This window comes from Symphalangus syndactylus, chromosome 1 (assembly GCF_028878055.3).
Source record: "Symphalangus syndactylus isolate Jambi chromosome 1, NHGRI_mSymSyn1-v2.1_pri, whole genome shotgun sequence".
In the NCBI taxonomy this organism is placed as follows: domain Eukaryota; kingdom Metazoa; phylum Chordata; class Mammalia; order Primates; family Hylobatidae; genus Symphalangus; species Symphalangus syndactylus.
In genome coordinates, this window is record NC_072423.2 from 123519499 (window position 1) to 123538876 (window position 19378).

The window sequence follows — 19378 nt, forward strand, 5'->3', positions numbered from 1 at the left end:
GTGGATCACCTGAGGTCAGGAGTTCGACACCAGCCTGGCCAACATGGTGAAACCCCGTCTCTACTAAAAATACAAAAATTAGCCGGGCATGGTGGTGTGCACCTGTAATCCCAGCTACTCAAGAGGCTGAGACAGGAGAATTGCTTGAACCCAGGAGGCAGTTGCAGTGAGCCTAGAGCCTACCACTGCACTCCAGCCTGGGCAACAAAGCAAGACTCCATCTCAAAAAATAAAATAAAATACAAAACAGGGCAGGGGCACACACCTCTATGCACTGCATGCTCCTTTAGGTGAGATCATCCGTATCCTCTTAAATATGTTTGGTTAAAAAATGTATACATATATTTAGGTATCAGATGACATGTATAAAATAATTAGAAGTCCCTCTAACTCAGCTGACTCTAAACAATGAAGCAGAAGAGTTTACTAGAAGGATACGGGGTGGTTCACAGAATGTGAGAGGGAAGCTCTAGGCCAGGCTTCCAAGAGTAAGACCCCAAAGTTGGCCAGTGTGCTGGTGTGTTCGAAGCTGCCTCTGCCATCGTTAAGCACTACAGTACATAACCACTGCATGCTACAGTAGGAAACAGCACCACTTCTGTCAGGAATTTGACCTTGCAGCCCCCTCTGCCAGATAGAGGAAATGCCCTGTCCCCTCCCACCCAAGGTGATTTAGCAGATTCTTTGTCATGGCCTGTGCTGCAAAGGAGGCTGGAATGTAAGTACAGCAGTCTCAGATCTGAGAGGGGGGGTCTCTGGCCCCCATCCAAATTGAATGGCCAAAGTCTGCCTCAAGCCCCAACTCTCCTCCCCAGATGTAACCACTATTAAGACTGTGGATGTATCCTTCCAGCCCTTTTACACACACAGTTTTAGAAAATGCTTTTTGTAAGAATGAAATTATACTATAAATATCATTCTGCAACTTAATTTTTCTACTTAATATAAGTCATGGATACCTTTCCATGTTCATACGTATAGATCTAACTTGTTCTTTTTGACTACAGCAAAAGATTCTGCAGAATGAAGTGCTATCATTTAGCCAGTCCTCTGTTGATGATATATAAGCTGTAGCCGCTATCTTACTATAACAAGCCACACAGGAAAAGCATCCCAGGGTATGTTTGTCATTGTTGCTGTTTGCACACACATATTGTCATTTTTGTAGGAATGGGTTCCCAGAAATGGGCAGCAGGGTCATACAGGCCATAGGGTCTGTGGTCTTTATCCTCATTGCAATATAAGGATGTTGGATTGAACTGAACTTCTCCACTCTGGGGACATTTCTATCCCAGGAACCAAGATAGTTCTAGAATCAGGATAGCCCCCAGCCCAGCCAGTGCCAGAGCAATGCTGACCTAGGGCTCTCCTAATTCTGTTTTCCAGGTATCCCCACACACCAGGTGTGCTGCTCCATTGCAACCTCTTCCTCTTTTCAGTCTATCCAATGCTGTGATTCCACATGAGAAGAGACACCTGCGTGGAGCAATGGAAGGCTGGTTTGCAGTCCCAGATCTGCCAGCAGCTGGGATTGAGTCAGTCCCCTCCCTTTTCTGAACTTCAGTTTTCTTACCTTTAAAATAACAGACATGGGCTAAATTAATGGTTTTCTAACTGTGTTCTGCCAAGACCAGCATTCCACAGAGGCATCAGGAACTGCTTCAGAACTTGGGGGATGGAGGGCAAGAGAGCAGATCCTGGTCCTCATGAGCTCTGCTATTAACCTTGCTGTGTAGTGGGGTTCTGTGTCAACACTCATTTGAAAAAGGCGTTTTGCTCCTAAAGGGAAATTGAAAACTATTCAGTGTGAGTGGAGAGTTTATGCTCCACATCACAGAAATCCCACTCCATAGTGGTTTGAGGGGAAAAAATAAGGGGGAGGGTGGTTATTGGTTCACATAATTGAAATCCAGGGGATACTGACTTCAGGCACAGCTCAGTCCAGGGGGCTCAAATATTATCAGAACCCAGTCTTGTTTCTTCTCATTACTTTGCTATTCACAATGTTGGCTTCATTCTCAGGCTCAGTGTGGCGTCAAAATGGCTGCCAACAGAGTCAGGCCTGTATCCTCCCAGGTTCAGGTCCAGCAGAAAAGGTCATGTGCCTCTGTTGTGACAGTCACAGCAAAAGACTCACCACATCTTATTGGCTTGGGCTGAGTCATGTTCCATCCCCAAGCCAATCACTGTAGCCAAGTGAATGTAATAACTTGATTGGCCTGGCTGAACTCATGTGGTCAGTGGAGCTAGGCGTGAAATAAACCTTACCCAACATACATTGACTAAATGTGGGACAGGGATGATTCTCCAGAAAATTGTATTATTATTTCCCAATGCTGAGTAGCCAAAAATCAATGCATATAAAACCATGCACATGTGTTTATTCAATGACCAATTAAGACACTGATAAGACAGGATCTGCACCATACACTGGAGATGCAATGATAAATTAATTACAGTCCCCATGCATCTTGTGATGGGCCAGGACCACTGCAGATCAACAAGGTCATCAGCCAGGAGGAATACCTGGCCACAGAGAGGAGGACAGCAAGGATAAATGGAACCTGCCAGCACCTCTGCATCTGTCTGTCATATCCAACCCTGACAATCTTCAGAGAGTAATGGTGGCTGCTTCACTTCTACCTTCCAAATGTTGTGCAAATTATTCTCTGGACCAATTCTAACTTGAAACCACTCAGAGAAGGGGATTCCGGGAAACATAACTCCAGCCTAAGCAAGTTGATTTAGTTCAAACCACAACAGAATCCATTTGCTGCTATCTCCAGAGTTGAACCATCCAATACTCTGAATAAAGTATGTTTGTCAACTTAGCATCTGGCAAACACTTAGTGTTTTGTATGAAATCACAACATAATTTTGGGGTCCTCTTCTATCTAAATACTCAGAATAATTTTAGATAGCCACCAAACACTTGTTGTCATTTGCAATCACCTGTAATTACGAATTAGGATCTACAGAAATAAAAAGTGTGAAAAACACTTAAAAATGACGTTGTGAAACAGATGTATCCAATAGACCCAGATTTAGAACTTGTAAATGATTAACTTCAAATAATATTTTCCCATTACTGATATGAAAATGATCAATAAGTTTAAGATATTATGCTTTATTTTTATTTCTAAAAATTTGATAAGTCTTTTGAAATGTGTACCTAAAATTGGCTGTCTTCTTGCCCACCTAACAACCATTCAGTTGCCTGTGGATGCTGAACTCAAGAAATACTAGTCTAAAGTTCCTATAAAAGACTCAAGAAACGTGGCCACATCTTTGTTCCAGAATTTTAAGATGTAGGCAAACTGTTTGTGTTCCAGCAACTTGCCATCCTTCTTCTGTATATAATTGTTTTTTGTCTTTTCATTTCTTTCCTTTCTTTCTTTCTTCTATTTCCTTTGGTAAACAAACCATGGTTGTTTACCATGGTTTGACTTTGTAATGGAATGTCTCCTTTTGCCGTATTCCATTACAGCTCTCTGATTCAGACGGGGTCATCCCCATCAGGAGCCTCAGCTCTCCATCTATGAAGCCATGAGAACCGAAACTTCAGGAATGCATGATCTGCTATGATGCCGTACGACCGCCTGGAATACACCTTTCCCCCCTGCAGTGCTAATTTTTCACTGTAGGGTGCTGTGGGTGTCTTTCATGAGCAAAGGTGATAAGGAGGGATAGTGTGTTTGGTATAATAAAGAAGATGTATTTTGAACCCAGGACATCCATGTGGGGAGCTGGAGGCACTTCTAGGCCACCAAGACACCAACAGTCACATTTAGGAAAGACAACATAGGGAAGCAGGGCAAATTGCACATACAAAGCTCATTCGTTTTAAAAAACAATAAAGGACAACGTGTTTCAAAGCCCAAAGCCAATAGCAGAGGTGAAATATTTCCCAAAAGGGCTTCAATGACCCAGGAGTCAGCTTCCTGAGTTTGAACCTCAGCTCCAATATTGACTGGTAGTAAAAACAAAACAAAACAAAACAACTTACTTAACCTCTCCAAGACTGTTTCCTCAACGGCAGGATGGGGATAAGAATACCTACTCATATGATGAGTTAATGGGTGCAGCACACCAACATGGCACATGTATACATATGTAACAAACCTGCACGTTGTGCACATGTACCCCAAAACTTAAAGTATAATAATAAAAAAAAAGAATATCTACTCATAGAGTTATTGGCAAGATTCAAGTAATGTGACTAGAACAATTCCTGGCATATAGAAAGCTTTAACCAATGGTGGTGGTGTTAGTATCAGAAGATGTTATTGTTGTTTTTGTTGTTGTCAGCCAATGAGGAAGGAGAGTTGCAGAGATCTATGTGCCAGTACCCAAGAGGGCTAACTGCTTGATCTATTGTAATGAATATGGCATGCCCTTGCAGAGGGCAGTCTAGCAAGGGAAGCTGATGATTAACCAGTTAATCACAGTATGAAAGGGGTTGAAATGGGGGAGAGGATCAGTAAGAGTGCCGTAAGACTACGGAGGAAGGGTACTGTGTAGGGTGGGAGGAGGTCTCTAAAGACTTCCTTGGGCTGGGTGCGATGGCTCACACCTGTAATCCCAGCACTTTGGGAGGCCGAGGCAGGTGGATCATTTGAGGTCAGAAGTTCAAGACCAGCCTGGCCAACATGGTGAAACCCCATCTTTACTAAAAATACAAAAATTAGCAAGACATGGTGGTGCATGCCTGTAATCCCAGATACTCAGGAGGCTGAGGCAGGGGAATTGCTTGAGCCTGGGAGGTGGAGGTTGTGATGAGCTGAGATCGGGCCACTGCACTCCAGTCTGGGCGAGAGAGTGAGACTCTGTCTCAAAAAAAAAAAAAAAAGACTTCCTTGAAGTGGCAACATCTCACCTGAGCACTGAAGGGTAAGAGTTTGCCAGTTAGGGAGGCTTCTAAGATGGCCAGATAGGAACAGCTCTGGTCTGCAGCTCCCAGCAAGATCAACGCAGAAGATGGGTGATTTCCGCATTTCCAACTGAGGTATCTGGTTCATCTCATTGGGACTGGTTGGACAGTGGGTGCAGCCCACAGAGGGTGAGCCGAAGCAGGGCAGGGCTTTGCCTCACCCAGGAAGTGCAAAGGGTCGGGGGATTTCCCTTTCCTAGCCAAGGGAAGCCGTGACAGTCTGTACCTGGAGGAACAGTACACTCCTGCTCAAATACTGCGCTTTTCCCATGGTCTTCACAACCGGCAGAACCAGGAAATTCCCTCCCGTGCCTAGCTTGGTGGGTCCCATGCCCACAGAGCCTTGCTCATTGCTAGCACAGCAGTCTGAGATCAACCTGCAATGCTGCAGCTTGGCGAGGGGCAGGGTGTCGCCATTGTTAAGGCTTAAGTAGGTGGTTTTGTGCTCACAGTGTAACCAAAGAGGCCAGGAAACTTGAACTGGGAGGAGGCCACTGCAGCTCAGCAAGGTCTACTGCCTCTCTAGATTCCACCTCTGTGGGCAGGGCATGTCAGAACAAAAGGCAGCAGAAAGCTTCAGCAGACCTAGACATCCCTGTCTGACAGCTCTGAAGAGAGCAGTAGTTCTCCCAGCATGGCATTCGAGCTCTGAGAACAGACAGACTGCTTGCTCAAGTGGGTCCCTGACCCCTGGGTAGCCTGACTGGGAGACACCTCCCAGTAGGGGCCGACAGACACCTCATACAGGTAGGGGGCCCCTCTGGGACAAAGCTTCCAGAAGAAGGATCAGGCAGCAATATTTGCTGTTCTGCAGCCTCCGCTGGTGATACCCAGGCAGACAGGGTCTGGAGCAGACCTCCAGCAAACTCCAATAGACCTGCAGCTGAGGGGCCCGACTGTTAGAAGGAAAACTAACAAACAGAAAGAAATAGCATCAACATCAACAAAAAGCACATCCACACCAAAACCCCATCTGTAGGTAACCAATATTGAAGACCAAAGGTAGATAAAACCACAAAGATGGAGAGAAAACAGAGCAGAAAAGCTGAAAATTCCAAAAACCAAAGCACTTCTTCTCTTCCAAAGGATCACAGCTCCTCAGGAGCAATGGAACAAAACTGGTCAAAGAATGAGTTTGACAAGTTGACAGAAGTAGGCTTCAGAAAGTCAGTGATAACAAACTTCTCCGAGCTAAAGGAGCATGTTCTAACCCATTGCAAGGAAGCTAAAAACCTTGAAAAAAGGTTAGACAAATGGCTAACTAGAATAAACAGTGTAGAGACCTTAAATGACCCAATGGAGCTGAAAACCACAGCATGAGAACTTCCTGACACGTGAGCAAGCTTCAACAGCCGATTCAATCAAGTGAAAGAAAGGATATCAGTGATTGAAGATCAAATTAATGAAATAAAGCGAGAAGACAATAGTAGAGAAAAAAGAGTGAAAAGAAACAAACGAAACCTCCAAGAAATATGGGACTATGTGAAAAGACCAAATCTACATTTAATTGATGTTCCTGAAAGTGACAAGGAGAATGAAACCAAGTTGGAAAACACTCTTCAGGATATTATCCAGGAGAACTTCCCCAACCTAGCAAGGCAGGCCAATATTCAAATTCAGGAAATACAGAGAACACCCACAGATACTCCTCGAGAAGAGCAACTCCAAGACATAATTGTGAGATTCACCAAGGTTGAAATGAAGGAAAAAATGTTAAGGGCAGCCAGAGAGAAAGGTCGGGTTACCCACAAAGGGAAGCCCATCAGACTAACAGCAGATCTCTTGGCAGAAACCCTACAAGCTAGAAGAGAGTGGGGGCCAATATTCAACATTCTTAAAGAAAAGAATTTTCAACCCAGAATTTCATATCCAGCCAAACTAAGCTTCATAAGTGAAGGAGAAATAAAATCCTTTACAGACAAACTGAGAGATTTTGTCACCAACAGGCCTGCCTTACAAGAGTTATGGAAGGAAGAACTAAACATGGAAAGGAACAACTGGTACCAGACACTGCAAAAACATGCCAAATTGTAAAGACCATTGATGCTATGAAGAAACTGCATCAATTAATGGGCAAAATAACCAGCTAACATCATAATGACAGGATCGAATTCACACATAACAATATTAACCTTAAATGTAAATGGGCCAAATGCCCCAATTAAGAAACACAGACTGGCAAATTGGATAAAGAGTCAAGACCAATTGGTGTGCTGTATTCAGGAGACCCATCTCACGTGCAAAGACACACATAGGCTCAAAATAAAGGGATGGAGGAAGATCTACCATGCAAATGGAAAGCAAAAAAAAGCAGGGGTTGCAATCCTAGTCTCTGATAAAACAGACTTTAAACCAACAAAGATCAAAAGAGACAAAGAAGGCCATTACATAATGGTAAAATGATCAATTCAACAAGAAGAGCTAACTATCCTAAATAAAAATGCACCCAATACAGGAGCACCTGGATTCATAAAGCAAGGCTTTAGAGACCTACAAAGAGACTTAGCCTCCTGCACAATAATAATGGGAGATTTTTAACACCCCACTGTAAATATTAGACAGATCAACGAGACAGAAGGTTAACAAGGATATCCAGGACTTGAACTCAACTCTGCACCAAGTGGACCTAATAGACATCTACAGAACTCTCCACCCCAAATCAACAGAATATACATTCTTCTGAGTACCACATCACACTTATTCTAAAATTGACCACATAATTGGAAGTAAAACACTCCTCAGCAAATGCAAAAGAAGAGAAATCACAACAAACTGTCTCTCATACCACAGTGCAATCAAACTAGAACTCAGGATTAAGAAACTCCCTCAAAACTGCACAACTACATGGAAACTGGACAACCTGCTCCTGAATGACCACTGGGTAAATAACGAAGTGAAGGCAGAAATAAAGATGTTCTTTGAAACCAATGAAAACACAGACACAACATACCAGAATCTCTGGGACACAGCTAAAGCAGTGTGTAGAGGGAAATGTATAGCACTAAATGCCCACAAGAGAAAGCAGGAAAGATCTAAAACACCCTAACATCACAATTAAAAAAACTAGAGAAGCAAGAGCAAACAAATTCAAAAGCTAGCAGAAAGCAAGAAATAACTAAAATCAGAGCAGAACTGAAGGAGATAGAGTCACAAAAAAACTCTTCAAAAAATCAATGAATCCAGGAGCTGATTTTTTGAAAAGATAAACAAAATAGACCGCTAGCAAGACTAATAAAGAAGAAAAGAGAGAAAAATCAAATAGACACAATAAAAAATGATAAAGGGGATATCACCACCGATCCCACAGAAATACAAACTACCATCAGAGAATACTATAAACACCTCTATGCAAATAAACTAGAAAATCTAGAAGAAATGGATACATTCCTGGACACATACACCCTCCCAAGACTAAACCAGGAAGAAGCTGAATCTCTGAATAGACCAGTAACAGGTTCTGAAATTGAGGCAATAATTAATAGCCTACCAACCAAAAAACGTCTAGGACCAGATGGATTCACAGCCAAATTCTGCCAGAGGTACAAGGAGGAGCTGGTACCAGTCCTTCTGAAGCTATTCCAATCAACAGAAGAAGAGGGAACCCTCCCTAACTCATTTTGTAAGGCCAGCACCATCCTGATACCAAAGCCTGGCAGAGACACAACAAAAAAAGAAAATTTTAGGCTAATATCCCTGATGAACATTGATGCAAAAATCCTTAATAAAATACTGGCAAACCGAATCCAGACACACATCAAAAAGCTTATCCACCACGATTAAGTCAGCTTCATCCCTAGGATGCAAGGCTGGTTCAACATATGCAAATCAATAAACGTAATCCATCACATAAACAGAACCAATGACAAAAACCACGTGATTGTCTCAATAGATGCAGAAAAGGCCTTTGACCAAATTCAACAGCCCTTCATACTAAAAACTCTCAATAAACTAGGTATTGATGGAACATATCTCAAAATAATAACAGCTATTTATGACAAACCCACAGCCAATATCATACTGAGTGGGCAAAAACTGGAAGCACTCCCTTTGAAAACTGGCACAAGACAAGGATGCCCTTGCTCACCACTCCTATTCAATGTAGTATTGGAAGTTCTGGCCAGGGCAATCAGGCAAGAGAAAGAAATAAAGGATATTCAACTGGGAAAAGAGGAAGTCAAATTGTCTCTGTTTGCAAATGACATGATTGTATATTTAGAAAACCTCACTGTCTCAGCCCCAAATCTCCTTAAGCTGGTAAGCAACTTCAGCAAAGTCTCAGGATACAAAATCAATGTGCAAAAATCACAAACATTCCTATACACCAACAAGAGACAAACAGAGAACCGAATCATGAGTGAACTCCCATTCACAATTGCTATAAAGAGAATAAAATACCTAGGAATCCAACTTACAAGGGATGTGAAGGCCCTCTTCAAGGAGAACTACAAACCACTGCTCAGTGCAATAAAAGAGGACACAAACAAATGGAAGAACATTCCATGCTCATGGGTAGGAAGAATCAATATCATGAAAATGGCCATACTGCCCAAGGTAATTTACAGATTCAATGCCATCCCCATCAAGCTACCAATGACTTTCTTCACAGAATTGGAAAACATGACTTTAAAGTTCATATGGAACCAAAAAAGAGCCCACATTGCCAAGTCAATCCTAAGCCAAAAGAACAAAGCTGGAGGCATCATGCTACCTGACTTCAAACTATACTACAAGCCTACAGTAACCAAAAGAGCATGGTACTGGTACCAAAACAGAGATATAGACCAACGGAACAGAACAGAGCCCTCAGAAATAATGCCGCATATCTACAACCATCTGCTCTTTGACAAACCTGTTAAAAACAAGCAATGGGGAAAGGATTCCCTATTTAATAAATGGTGTTGGGAAACGTGGCTAGCCATATGTAGAAAGCTGAAACTGGATCCCTTCCTTACATCTTATACAAAAATTAACTCAAGATGGATTAAAGACTTAAATGTAAGACCTAAAACCATAAAAACCCTAGAAGAAAATGTAGGAAATACCATTCAGGACATAGGCATGGGCAAAGACTTCATGACTAAAACACCAAAAGCAATGGCAACAAAAGCCGAAATTGTCAAATGGGATCTAATTAAACTAAAGAGCTTCTGCACAGCAAAAAAAAAAAAACTATAATCAGAATGAACAGGCAACCTACAGAATGGGAGAAAATTTTTGCAATCTACCCATCTGACAAAGGGCTAATATCCAGAATCTACAAAGAACTTAAACAAATGTACAAGAAAAAAAACAAACAACCCCATCCAAAAGTGGGCAAAGGATATGAACAGACACTTCTCAAACAAGACATCGATGCAGCCAACAGACATATGAAAAAATGCTCATCATCACTGGTCATCAGATAAATGCAAATCAAAACCACAATGAGATACCATCTCATGTCAGTTAGAATGGCGATCATTAAAAAGTCAGGAAACAACAGATGCTGGAGAGGATCTAGAGAAATGGGAACACTTTTACACTGTTGGTGGGAGTGTAAATTAGTTCAACCATTGTGGAAGACAGTGTGGTGATTCCTCAAGGATCTAGAACCAGAATTACCATTTGACTCAGCGATTTCATTACTGGGTATATACTCAAAGGATTATAAATCATGCTACTAAAAAGACACATGGACAGGTATGTCTATTGCAGCACTATTCACAATAGCAAAGACTTGGAACCAACCCAAATGTCCATCAATGATAGACTGGATTAAGAAAATATGGCATATATACACCATGGAATACTATGCAGCCATAAAAAAGGATGAGTTCATGTCCTTTGCAGGGACGTGGATAAAGCTGGAAACTATCATTCTCAGCAAACTATCACAAGGACAGAAAACCAAACACCACATGTTCTCACTCATATGTGGGAGTTGAACAATGACAACACATGGACACAGGGCAGGGAACATCACACACTGGGGCCTGCTGGGGGGTGGGGGGCTGGGGGAGGGATAGCATTAGGAGAAATACCTAATGTAAATGACAAGTCGATGGGTGCAGCAAACCAACATGGCACAAGTATACCTATGTAACAAACCTGCACGTTGTGCACATGTACCCTAGAACTTAAAGTATAATTTAAAAAAAAAAGAGTTTGCCAGTTAAAGGGCAGCATGGTGGAAGTAAGAAATGAGGATAAATCAGATGGTGATTGGAGGTTTATATGAGATCAAGGAAGAGTTTTTCTTTATGCAAGTGACATTGGGCTTACCAGTGGGGGAAAAGCTTAAACAATGGGGGAAAAGAGATAAAAACAATGGATGAAGAAAGAAAAGAAATACTAAAAAGCTGAAGGTTGCAAAGGAGCAGAGGGTGAAGTAGGGGAAACATGCTATGTACCTACATCAGAAACAGGATGTGCCCCTGGAAAGTGTCCACTTCTACCTTTATTTTAAAATGGAGAATGGGCACAGTGGCTCACGTCTGTGATCCCAGCAGTTTGGGAGGCCAAGGTGGGCAGATCACTTGTGGCCACGAGTTGAAGACCAGCCTGGCCCACATAGCGAAACTCCACTCTACCAAAAATACAAAAATTAGCCAGGCACGGTGGTGTGTGTCTGTAATCCCAGCTATTCAGAAGGCTGAGGCAGGAGAATCACTTGAACCTGGGAAGCAGAAGTTGCAGTGAGCTGAGATCATGCCACAGCCCTCCAGCCTGGGTGACAGAGTGAGACCCCATTTTGAAAAACTAAATAAATAAAATAAAATAAAAATAAAAATAAAAATGGAGAAATGGGGCCAGAAGGTAGATCCAAGGTTATCCATGGAGATGATGGCAGAGGTAGAATTAGAAATGGTTTGGGCCAGGTATGGCGGCTCACACCTATAATTCCAGCATTTTGGGAGGCCAAGGCAAGAGGATTGCTTGAGCCCAGGCATTCAAGACCAGCTTGGGCAACACAGTGAGATCGCACATCTACAAAAAATTAAACAATTAGCTAGGCATGGTGGCACATGCCCATGGTTCCAGCTACACAGGAGGCTGAGGTGAGAGGATTACTTGAGCCCAGGAGGTCAAGGCTGCAGTGAGCTATGATCACACCACTGCACTCCAGCCTGGGTGACAGAGCAAGACTCTGTCTTAAAAAAAAACAGTCAAGGGGCTGTTTGGTGTGGTGTCCTTTATGCAGAAGGCAGATGGTTAACAAGGACTTATGAGGTTTTTAGTAGATGAAGGCACACTATGCACCAGATGGAAAAATAAGTCCCAGCATTGCTAGGAGAATCCCAGGGGTAGAGACAGAGGAAGTCATAGAAGGTGGGATCAGGGCAGTAATCTCTCAAACTTGGATACTCTTACATATTGATCATGGGTAATGAAATTTGACATCAAAATGCTCTGACCTGTATCTATTAAGCATTTATTATATGCCAAGTGTTTCAGTTATCTATTGCTGCATAACAAACTGCCCCAGAACTCAGTGGCTCAAAACAGCTACTTTAATATTATTTATTTATTTATTTATTTATTTATTTATTTATTTATTTTATTTATTTATTTATTTTTAGAGAGAAACTCTTGCTGCACTGCTCAGGCTGGACTAGAACTTCTGGGCTCAAGCAATCCTCCCACCTCAGTCCTACTTTATTATATCTTACACTTCTGTGGGCAGTAATGTGGGCAGGGCTTGGCTGGGCAATTCAGTTCTGTTTCATGTGGCATCAGCTGAGGTTACTCACTGGTAGCCAGCTGGTAGCTGGGCTTTTTTGGAGGGCCTAAGCCAGCCTCATTCACATGTATGGTACCTTGGAGGGAATGGCTGAATGGCTGGGCTCTGCTGAGACTGTTGATCATGGCACCCACACGGGGCCTTTCCCATATGGTGCTCTCAGGTGAGTCAGACTTCTTACGTGGTGGGGTAGGGCTCCCAGAGACCATGTGCCAAGACACCTGGGTGAAAGCTGTGAGGTTTCTTAGGACCCAGCTTCAGAAGTCCCAGAATGTCATTTCTGCTTTACTCTACTCACCAGTCAAGCCACCCAGGCTGGTCCAGACCCAAGGAGAGGAGAGCTAGACTCTAACTCTCAAGGGGAAGAGTAGCAAAGGATTTGCACCATCTTTAATCCACCACATCAAATAAGTGCTGTGCATCTGTGACCTTGCATAGTCCTCTCAACAGCACTATGGTAAGTGCTCTTATCACCCCCATTTAAGAGATGAGGGAATTAAGATACAATGAGGTTTGGAAACCTGGCTAAGCTCATGCAGCTATAAGAACCGGATTCAACCCAAGCAGCCTGACTCCTGGGCATGTTATGTACCAGTATTCTATGACAAGCAAGACAGATATTGCCTGTATCCTACCATTAAGTTTGGAAAGAACTGTCTCTTTAGAATGTTAACAGCAGGAGGTACCTTAGCAGTCTCCTAAGGTAAGCCCTTCATTTACATGATGAAGAAATGCATGCCCCGGCTGTCTAAGTAACCACTCTTTTGTGCAGCATCCTGTCCTGGTGGAGATCCTTTGAGTCACAAGAGCATCTGTTGGTTTATCTCCTATTGGCAAATGAAGGAATAGCCTCAGAAATTTTAAATGACTTCTGCTAGACTACACAGCAGGAGTATAACTGAGCCAGAATCTGAAGACCCATTCCAAATTCCATGTTCTTCCCACTACTCTGGGCTGCCTCAACATAACAGAGATTAGAAGAAGCACTAGGATGTCCAGAAATGAGAAAGAAAGCTTGGATTTTTCCTAGGATCCAAATGAAATTGTGCACCTCCTACCAGATAGTTGCTACCTGGTGTAGGGTTCACTGAGATCTTCTTTCCAGATCTAAAATTAGCATTTTTGCCCCCTGGAAAACCACAGGGCTCTAATCCAGACTATAAATGGCTTAGCTTGAGTTCCTCCCACACCCTGAAAGTAGAGCCTAAGACAAGGAATCAGGTATAGATGGTTCATCTGGGATCTGATCCCAGGAAGCAAGACACTCAGGAGGGCAAGGGAAGGAGGAACAGGCAAATAAGGACCCATTAACAAGGTCACAATTGTGGGTGTGGGGGCAGATCCCATCAGAACCTTCCACAGAGTGGATAGCATGACTCAGAGTGGTCCACTAAGTACAGCAGCCACGGCCGCAACTGGAATCAGAGGTGAGGCTCTGTGGATGTGAGTCAGGACCCCAGAGGTATCTGAGCCCACTGAGAAAGGAACCTTTAATCCAAGATCAGAAGGATGAATCAGAGGAAAGGAAGCAGGGAGAGAAAGGCGAGTGTTCTGTTTAGAAAAAACAGGATGTTCAAGGGTAGGAGAGCAGGGCCCTTTTGTAGAACTAGGGGAAAAAATTACCTGAAGCTGGAATAGAGACAGCAAGAGAGGAGGTGAACAAATGGTGGGAAATGGAGCTTGGGGGGCCTGTAAAGCAAGTTGAAGCTTCATCTGAAGGGCAACAGGAGCCACTGAAAGGTTTTTAATAGGGGAGAGAATGTTCAGATTTTCATTTCTAAAAATGGTTATACTGTCCCCTCCGCAGGTGGACCCCCCGCTGCTTTTCCAAAGAAAATGCAAGCATCAAAGTAGCAAACCAAACTTTTATGACAACATATAGCGTATAAGGTCTGCACACATGGGGACTTCAAATACCAAGAGATTCTTCTACAGATGCAAATATTGCCTACAGATTCTGTTCATGTTGGAGGACCTGAGCCCAAGGCCCCTCCCAACACAGGTCTCTAGAAATGAGACAAATGTGGTTTTGATCCATGACAATGTTAGGAAACTAGAAGGAGTTTCCTTATGAATAAGAAATCTTGAAAATTCCCTGAAATATGGAAGGCAGTCAAATCAGAGTTTAAAAGGATCCCTATACTGAGGCTCATGTGGGTGAACACTCTTGCATAAAAATGGGAGATGGGAGGTGGCTCCAAGAATACTCAAAGCCTTGAAGTAGGCCAGGCATGGAGGCTCACACCTGTAATCCCAGCACTTTGGGAAGCCAATGTGGTGGATCACTTGAGGTCAGAAGTTCAAGACCAGCCTAGCCAACATGGTGAAACCCCGTCTCTACTGAAAATACAAAAATTAGCTGGGCATGGTACGACACGCCTGTAATCCCAGCTACTCAGGAGGCTGAGGCAGGAGAATCACTTGAACTCAGGGGGGTGGAGGCTGCAGTGAGCCAAGATCACACCACTGCACTCCAACCTGGGCAACAGACTGAGACTCCGTCTCAAAAACAAAACAAAACAAAACAAAACATGGATTGCTGGGGCCCACCTGATGAGCTTCTGATTCATTTGGTCTGGGTTTTCATTTCTCACAAGATCCCAAGACAGGTTGATGCTGCTGGCTCAGGGATCACACTTGGAGAAGCATTGCTCTACTGATGACCTCTGCAATTTTAAGGAATAAACAGCTATTTCTCGTTTCATCAAGTTTTGCAATCTCTTGGCCCACCAATTTAAAAGATTAAGATACTAAGAAAACTTCTCTTATTCTACTTTTACTTTTATATAATCAATTTTAATGACATTTGCATTTTATGCTATCACTATAGTTCTGATTTTGGCTCAATCGTAAATACTGAAAACCAATAAATAGTGTTAATTTTATTATGGCTTCAGGATTATTGCTCACAGTTGAGCCAAAACATGTGTCATGATTATATATCCTCCTCTATGGTTGCAAATTTGAAGTCCAGGAATATGCAACTTCTACTTCAGATAGAATATTTCTAGGATCAACATTCTTTTCTTCTTTATACTCTTCTACTTACTCAAAACCCTACCATTTTAAGTTTTGGTATGCTGTGTTTCCATTTTCATTTGCCTTAAGAAATTTTTAAATTTCCCTTTGAATTATTTCATTGACCCATTGAAGGTCTCACATTGAAGGTCTCACATCATCAAGTAAAAGTTCAGTCCTAAAACTATACACATCATAAGTTCTCAAAACTCATTGTCTAAAACTGGTCATGTAACCAGGCGCAGTGGCTCATGCCTGTAACCTCAGCACTCTGGGAGGCTAAGGTGGGCAGATCACCTGAGGCCAGGAGTTCAAGACCAGCCTGGCCAACATGGTGAAACCCTGTCTCTACTAACAATACAAAAATTAGCCGGATGTGGTGATGGGTGCCTGTAATCACAGCTACTTGGGAGGCTGAGGCAGGAGAATCACTTGAACCTGGGAGGCAGAGGTTGTAGTGAGCTGAAATCACGCCACTGCACTCCAGCAGCAACAGAGTGAGACTCCATCTCCAAAAAACAAAAATCAAAAAGCCTTGAGATAGAAGAGCCTGGGAGCAGTAGTAGCTCTGCATACCTGAAGGGAAATGAGCTGGGGCACCAAAGTAGCAACTGTGAGGTCAACATTGCCCTTTGGACTAAGTAGCAACAGAGCAATAGAGGTGTCTGCCCCCACGTAGGAGCCAGGAGTATGAGCCTTTAGGACCCAGAGCTAAAATAGTGTTCCAGGGGACTGGTGACATCAAGAAAGAATGAGGAGCTCCCTCCCCATGAAATGCCTCCCTGGCTGCTCTATGTCTGACTCTCACCCTGTCTCCTGGAGGTAGACTGCAATAAACAACCAAAGACAGGCTAACAGGGATCCCCCAAAACAAAGATCATTCTTCAGTTAAGACTCACTAAGCAATTGTGGAAATCTATCTCTGTGCAACAGACATCATCCTCTTACCAAATGCAGAACTTGCACCTGAGGAAATAGAGCTGATAGCTGAGCTGGGCTGAATAATTAAATTATCAGGGAGAGGTAAGATTACCATATGCAAACATTGTGAATGATTATTTATTTATTTATTAAAACAGGGTCTCACTCTGTCACCTAGGCTAGAGAACATTGATGTGATCACAGCTCACTGAAGCCTCAACCTCCATGGCTCAAGTAACTCTCCTGCTTCAGCCTCCCAAGTAGCTGGGACTACAGGTATGCATGATCACACCCAGATAATTTTTGTATTTTTTGCAGACACGGGGCTTTGCAATGTTGCCCAGGCTGATCATGAACTCCTGGGCTCAAGCAATTTGCCTGCCTCAGCCTCCCAAAGTGCTGGGACTGCAAGCATGAGCTGCTGCAGCCAGCCATGAATAATTTCTATTTGGGAAGTTAATTTAAAATTTGATAATTTAAAACATTCAACATATAAGCTGAGTAGTAATAGAATGGACTGCCAAAGAGAAAATGTGTGAGTTGTAAAATCAAGCCAAGGAAACTTTCAGAATGTAACTAAGATTTTTATTTTTTCAGATTTTTATTTATTTATTTATTTAGAGATGAAGCCTCATGCTGTCGCTCAGGCTTGAGTACAGTGGCATGATCTTGACTCACTGCAACCTCCGCCTCCTAGGTTCAAGCGAGTCTCATGCCTCAGCCTCCCGGGTACCTGGGATTACAGGCACCTGCCACCACGCCCAACTAATTTTTATATTTTTAGTAGAGATGGGGTTTCACCATGTTGGCCAGGCTGGTCTTAAACTCCTAACCTCAAGTCATCCACTTGCCTCAGCCTCCCAAAGTGCTGGGATTACAGGCATGACCCACCACACCTGGCCAGATTTTTAAGATGTAAAACAGAAGTTAAAGTGATGTATAATATAAATTGGACTTAGCCAGAATTTAAATCTTCTGCTCTTCAAAAGACACTGTTAAGAAAATAAAAATACAAGCCTAGACTTGGTGAAAATGTTTGCAAAACATGTATCTATTAAAAGACTTATATTCAGAATATGTAAAGAACTCTCAAAACTCAATGATAAGAAAAAGAAGCAACTCAATAAAAATATGCAAAAGATATGAATAAACACTTAACTAATGAAGATGTATAGATGGCAAACAAAAACATGAAAATATACTCAACATTATCAGTTATTAGAGAAATACAAATTAAAACCATGAGCGACTTAATACCACTACATGCCTATTAGTATGACAAAAATTAAAAAGACTGACCATACCAAGTACTGGTGAAGATGTTGGGGAACTGGAACTCTCATGCACTACGGGTAGGAAGGTAAAATGGTGCAACCACTTTGGAAAACAGCTTAATGGTTTCTTTAAAAGTTAAACATGTACCTACAGTATAATTTAGTCATTTCATTCTTAGGTTTTTATCCAAAAGAAAAGAAAATACATGTCATACAGAGACTTGTCTACAAACATTCACATCAACTTGATTTTTAATAGCCCAAAAGTGCAAACATCTATAGATGTCCACATGTAGACGAATAGATAAACAAATTGTGGCATATTCATACAATGGAATAACTACCCAACAATATAAAGGAATAAAGAAGCAATAACATGAATGAATCTCAAAATAATTTTGCTGAGTGAAAGAAGACAGAAAAATAGTACATATTGTATTATTTCATTTATATAAAATTCTAGAAAATGTAACTAATCTATAGTGACAGAAAGCAAATCAATGGTTGTCTGGGATCTGGAGTGGGAGGGACAGGTGGGACGGCAGAAAGGAATTACAAAAGGCAAGAGGAAACTTTTGAGAGTATTAGATATGCTCAACATCATGATTGTAGTGATGGTTTCCCAGGTACAGACATATGTCAAAACTTATCAAATAATATCCTTTAAATATGTACGCCTTATTGTACATTAGTTATACCTTAATAAGGCTGTTACTGTGTAAATGTGTGTGTGTGTGTGTGTGTATCGGTATGTCTCAATTTTATTTAGCCATGACTCTTTTCCCTGCTCACCTATTGCCCCAGTTTGCAGAGCCATGACATATAATCCTGGCTCAACTGTCATCCTGGCCGTGTGCCCTTCAGTAAGTGATTTACACTTTCAGAGCCTTCATTTTTTTCCTTCAAAATGGAGTAGTGGTTGGGATTAAATTAGTGAATGTCAAATGCCTTTTACATAGTAGGTTCTTGAAAACTTTAGACCACCAATCACCCCAGAAACTGAAGCAGCCATATTTATGATTGCCCTAAAGGCATTAACTTTATTTTTAGCTAAAGACACCAGCATGCAATCACCTTGAGTCCAAAGGTACAGGGGGAAAGATGTTGAAATGCTGAGCACTGCCCAGCAGGCCCATCTGCTCTGCATTAGCCAGCCTTCCTCTGTTTATTATTGCATGTGTTAAATCTCCTCCAATTCTTGTGTGAAAAGTTTGGGCGCACAATAACCTCTTTATCACATTTTCAAATTCTGGGCCTGTTCTGGGAAGTTTACACCTTTTTCTTGTTGCCATTGTTTTCATGTGGATTCAGATTTCTGAAAAAGGCATTTGGAGCACTTTGCTGAAAATATTTATGTGTAAAGCTTGATGAGACAAATATTGCCAAAAAGTGAAAATTAGATGTCAGAGGAATGAGAACCATACCGCGTGGGCCATGTGGTACAGCTGTGGCTGTGTGAGGAGAATCTGAGGCTCGGGGTGGTGGTTGAGAGCCTGTGGCTGGGCAATACTCTTA

General features: G+C 42.3%; 1 pseudogene; it reads right to left on the reverse strand.

Moving 5' to 3' along the window:
• Nucleotides 1-1286: 1286 nt before the first annotated feature.
• LOC129484757 (APRG1 tumor suppressor candidate-like) lies at nt 1287-19164 on the reverse strand (annotated as a pseudogene).
• Nucleotides 19165-19378: the final 214 nt, after the last annotated feature.